This window comes from Helianthus annuus, chromosome 12, assembly GCF_002127325.2.
Source record: "Helianthus annuus cultivar XRQ/B chromosome 12, HanXRQr2.0-SUNRISE, whole genome shotgun sequence".
NCBI classification, from domain to species: Eukaryota; Viridiplantae; Streptophyta; class Magnoliopsida; order Asterales; family Asteraceae; genus Helianthus; species Helianthus annuus.
Window position 1 is genome coordinate 127,681,394 of NC_035444.2, and position 6,000 is coordinate 127,687,393.

A 6,000-nucleotide genomic window follows, 5' to 3' on the forward strand; every position below is an offset into this window, starting at 1 on the left:
GGAGAAGAGAATACCTGATCGATCTTCGAATGAGAATTTAAAGGGAGTTTCTCTTAGATTTAAATGCAAATTGATCCTATCTCTAACTCCTATTTATAATCATGATCTTGCAGGGTAAGTCACCTCAGTGACGTCAGGATTGCAACGGATAGTTCGATTTTAACGGCTATATATCCGTTAGTTTGTTGCGGATAAGATCAACAAAATATAACTCATTTATTTTACATAATCACTCCTTATATTTTGGGGGCAATTGTTAGGGGAGGATTTCCTAATGACCTGTGATCCTCAAGTGTTATCCTGTTTGGTGATCCTTACTTCTGTGACAGATAGTGATCCTCAGAAGTGCTTCAGGATCAGGATCATAGATCATCCTAAGGATCCTTATACTAACGATTTCACTTTGAATTCGGTATTGTTTTGCAGGAGTACCGGCTTGGACTTGGTTATGGCGATATTCCTGGAGCATATTCCCTTCAATTCTGCACGTGCTTGACCATTGTGAACGTTGTGGAGAACGTGGGGAGAAGGCACGAAATGCGGATAGTTAGTTAGGCTAGATATTTTCTATTTTTAAAGGGGATAGCAAGTTATATTTAGAACACTTGGCTATTTTTTGGCTACACACACTCGTACAACTGCACTCATCAGCTTACAGCAAAACACTTAGCAATTTTCATACATTTCTACACGATACACTACAGTGATCCTTGTACCTAGCTCGCTATCGTCCGAAGTTGTAAAAGAATTATTGTTTAATTTGAGTTGGTGATCGGTAGTTTCCATCACCCGAGGTTTTTTATGCCCGAGATCATTCATTGATCAAGGGCTATTTCCTCGTATAAATCTTTGTGTCACTTGTGCAATTCATTTCTGAGTGATCCTTATTGTTGTTTACCAATTCAAGCATCATACCCCGTAACAGAGAGTTTGGTTGCATTATCCTTGTCTGATTTTTGACCAAAACATATACCTAGACCGACACCTCTTACATTAGATGCACCATCAGTGTACAATGTCCAGCATTCTAAGGATTCTCCTAGTTGTTGAACTTCTAGGTCTACTTCATTCTGAATATCACTACTGAAATCAGCCACAAAGTCAGCTAAAGCCTGAGATTTTATGGCATTTCTAGGTTCATACACTAGATCATAGGCACTTAACTTCACTGACCATTTAGCCATTCTACCTGACATCTCAGGTTTCCTAAGCACATTCTTAATAGGATAATTAGTTTTAACATGAATCCTATGTGTCTCAAAGTAATGTCTAAGCTTTGTTGATGCTGTAACTAAGGCCAACATCAATTTTTCTAAATAAGAATATCTAGCTTCAGCATCTAACAAACTTTTACTAACATAATAAACAGGATACTGCTGACCTTCATGATCCTTTACAAGGACAGCACCTACTGCATTCCCTGATACTGCAAGATACAGGGATAATGGTTCACCATCCTCAGGCTTCATTAGTAGAGGTGCAGTTGAGAGGTATTGCTTCAAATCCTGCAAGGCTGCTTCATGCTTCTCCCCCCCCCCATTCAAACTTCTTATTTTTCTTCAGGATATCATAAAACTCCTTGCATTTTTCTGAGGACCTTGAGATAAATCTATTTAACGCTGCTACTCGTCCTGTCAGTCTTTGAACATCCTTCATGTTAGAAGGTGATTTGATATCTAGGATGGTTTTGATCTGTTCTGGGCTTGCTTCTATCCATCTTTTAGTTACCATATATCCTAGAAACTTTCCTGCCCCCACTCCAAAATGGCACTTAGCAGGGTTCAGCTTCATGTTGTACTGATCCAGGATATCAAATGCTGCTTCAATATCCTGAAGATGATCCTCAGCCTTCTTAGACTTTACTACCATGTCATCGATGTACACCTCCATAGTGTCCCCCAGTTTGTCTTTGAACATCATGTTTACCAATCTCTGGTATGTTGCACCTGCATTTTTCAAACCGAAAGGCATAGCAGTATAACAATAAATACTTGTTGGTGTCATGAAGGCAGTATCCTCCTGGTCCGAAGGTTCCATCTGGAGCTGCTGAAATCCTGAGGATGCATCCATGAAGGTTAACATTTCATGACCGGTAGTAGCATCTACCATTGAGTCAATATGAGGAAGAGGAATTGGGTCCTTTGGACAAGCCTTGTTCAAGTTTGTATAATCCACACAAACTCTCCATTTCCCGTTTTTCTTCTGTACCACTACTACGTTTGCTAGCCACCTTGGAAATTTGACCTCTCTGATCATTTTTGACTTCAAAAATCTGTCTACTTCTTCTTGAATAATTGCATTTCGTTCTGGAGCAAATTTCCTTCTTTTCTGCTGGACAGGCTTAAATGACCTGTCAATACCAAGTTTGTGTGTTATAACATCCTTGGAAATACCTGTCATATCCTCGTGCTTCCACGCGAATGTTGACATCCTGCATTTCAAAAAGTTAGTCAATTGGTGCTCAATATCCTGAGGGATATTGGTCCCTATGAGCACCGAGATATCCGGATTATCCTGATCCAGGATCACTTTCTTTACATCCTGCTCCGAAGCCTCCGCGATATCCTGGGCCCGTTTCTTTAATTGCTATGTTGCATTAGGCTTGGTAGAGGATTTCATGGAGGATGAGTAACACTCCTTTGCTTCCTGCTGGTCACTATCTACTTTGACAACCCCCCAAGGTGTATGGATTTTGATGCATTGATGATAAGTCGATGGCACAGCTTTCATATCATGGATCCATGGCCTGCCCAATATAATATTATAGTAGGATAGGGAGTCCATCACACAGAAGCGTTGTATTGAATTGACTCTTTCAGCATATACTGGTAATTGAATCACTCCCACGGTATTCCTAGCCTCTCCACTGAAGCTAACGAGTACAGTGGATTTTGAAGTGATATCCATTGGGGATACATTCATTCTCTTCAATGTCTCTAGTTGGACTATGTTGACAGAGCTCCCATTGTCCACCAATATCCTGCGTACAAAATGGTTAGCCACGTATAATGTTATTACCAGAGCATCATGGTGAGGATCCTGGACAGTATCCCTGTCATCGCTATCAAAAGTGATCACTTTATCAGCTGTGAGGGTTGTCATCGTGGTTGGTCTTTCCCCTCTTTCAGCTTTAGCCTCCTTTGCATGCCTCTTGGCTGCTGAATATGAAGTTCCACAAATGTCGGATCCTCCTGAAATAAAGTTGATTATCTTGGCATCCGCAGGAGGTGATGCTGCACGTTCAGGATCCTTCTCAGTATCCTGACCCTTGTTTTTCTTTCTTCCCAGGAGATCCTTCAGATAACCTTTGCTCAGGAGATAGCTTATTTCCTTCCTCAACGCAATGCAATCCTCTGTAATATGTCCAAAATCTTCATGGAAGGCACACCATTTGGACTTATCCTTCCAATCAGCCTTTTGTTGATTCTTCCGAGGCCACTTGGCTTTGTCTCCTAAACCCTGCATAGCATACATTATTTCAGGTATATTAACAGAAAAACAATATTCAAATAACTCAGGATACTCCTCAGGATCCTCGTCTTCAATCGCATTCACTTTCTTTTTATCATTTCTACCATACGGCTTAGAGCGGTATGGTTTGTACGTGGATTCTGACTTCCTGTTAGTTGATTCATATGTTGAGGATGCATTTATCCTCTCTTGCATTTTCTTATCATCCTCCAGCCTGATATATCTCAATGCCCTGTTACGAGCTTCATCCAGATTCCTGCAGGGATTCATCACAAGATCCTGGTAAAACTGGGAATCTTTCTGCAATCCCATCTTGAAAGCCTGCACAGCTGTTGCGACATCAAGGTGCGTGATATCCAAGGATTCCCAGCTAAACTTATTCACATAGTCCCTCAAAGATTCCTGAGGTCCTTGAGTTATCCTGTAAAGATCACTGGTTAATTTCTCAAAACTCCGGCTGCAAGAAAATTGACTATTAAATACATTAACTATATGAGCAAAAGAAGTAATTGAGTGAGGAGGGACGTTTAACAGCCATTATAAGGCCGATCCTGTTAAGGTAGAGCCGAAACCCTTGCATAAGCATGCTTCATTAAGTTCCAGAGGGATAGGGTTGATTTCCATCCGTTCCCTATACTGGGCAATATGCTCCTCAGGATCCGTGGTTCCATCATAAAGCTTCATGTTGGGAGTTTGGAATCTTTTTGGGATTTCAGCATCACAAATAGGATGCATAAACCGAGATATCTTGTGGCTATCCTGGGATACTTTGGGGATTGGCTGAACCACCCCAGGTACACTGGATATCATGTCCTTTAGCTTCTGAAGCTCCCTAGATAATGCTGATGTCACACCTATATCCTACAAAGATCCAACACTGTTAGTGGCAAGAGTATTGTTATTATTAGACACATTACCAATCTGAGGATTTTGGCCATATCCTGAAGCATATCCTGAGCTCCTCATAGTTGACACTCTAACCGAAGAGGGCATCTCAGGAGTAGGATTCTGGGGATGGCTAGGCACAATATTTCCCCGGTTATCCTCAGTGTAAACCGCAGAACTGAAGTTCAAAGCCCTGGGCTGCGAGGGAGTGATAGTATCTTCAGCAGGCCTGCTCGAGCTTGACTTCAAGAGTTGTATATCTCTCATCAGCATCTGATTAGTTTCCTGCTGCTCCCTCATTTGTTTCTGCACACTTCCAAATAAGGTTAGATTTTCATCATTAGAAGCTAATACGAGAGCAGACCCCTGAATACTCCGAGTAGGGATAATATCCTGAGGTTGTGAGGGAGCGGGCATCCTTGGAGGAGGTGGTGGAAGCACCGAACCAGTAGTAGCAGAAGCTGTAGCAGACACAGTGGAGGAGCTCATGTTTGATCTTGAGGCCATTGTGGACAATGTGGCAAAAAGTTTTGAAAACAGAAAACCGATTAACGATTTTATAAAGATTTTTAGTAAAGGTAGCACCACTCGCCCCACGGTGGGCGCCAAATTGTTTTGGTCAAAAATTACCGAAGCAATTAAGTGATCAAATTAGTTTTGTGAGGTGGTGTGCTAAGAGAATGTGTACAGAAATATGTTGATTAAGTTGTTGGCAAAGACAGTTTTCGGGATACGACTCGGGATATCGAGCTGTATCTATGATCAAACAATGACCAAAACAGTAAAGGAAATGACACGAGATGTACGAGGAAAACCCTTGATCAATCTAGATCGCCGGCATAAAATCTCGAGAGCTGACAATCGCAGCTGCCTTGTTCTTCAATTACTTCAAATATCAGGATACAGTGCAGGATACGGATCAACTAAGTGTTACAATGAGATTTGAGTACAAGTGTTTGTGTGTAGTGGTTGCTAGTAACTAGAGAACAAAGTGTGTGAATGAGTGTATGTGACTTAATCTGATCCGATCAATCTATTTATAGTAAATAGAAAGCAACCAACTATCCTATTTTTCCGGGATCCGGCGAATATTCCACAGGTGAACGTTGTAGTCCACATCTTCCGGCTTCAACGTCTTTCTCCCAACCGTTTTGCCCGAGTCTCAAGGAGAAGAAGTCCACTTGAACGTTGGAGACTTATACCCTTTAATCTGCATGTGGTTAAATCAGTTATTACCAGGATATCGTTACAGGATGTTACCAATATCCCGATCCGGTATCCTGATCTCAAATAAATAATCAAAAGCAGACTATTAGTCAGGATATACGTTCAGAAAATGACCCATAACAATATCTACAAAGTGGTTTCTGAATTTGCAAAAATTTAAAGTTTTAGAAACTTATGTTTGTGGTAGAGAATGTACAGGTTTGAAGATTGAAAATATCCAGGTTCCGATACCTGAGGATTCTGTGATTACAAAAAGCCAGGTTACGATCTTAGAACATGTGAGAAGAGAATTCCAGACTGCGATCCCAGCTTATTGAAAGGGGGAGTCTGAAGACAGTCAAGAAGGAGTGATTAGAGCCAGTGTCTGATTCTGGAACTATGTCTATGCAAGATGCTGATGCTGAAACAGGATAAGAG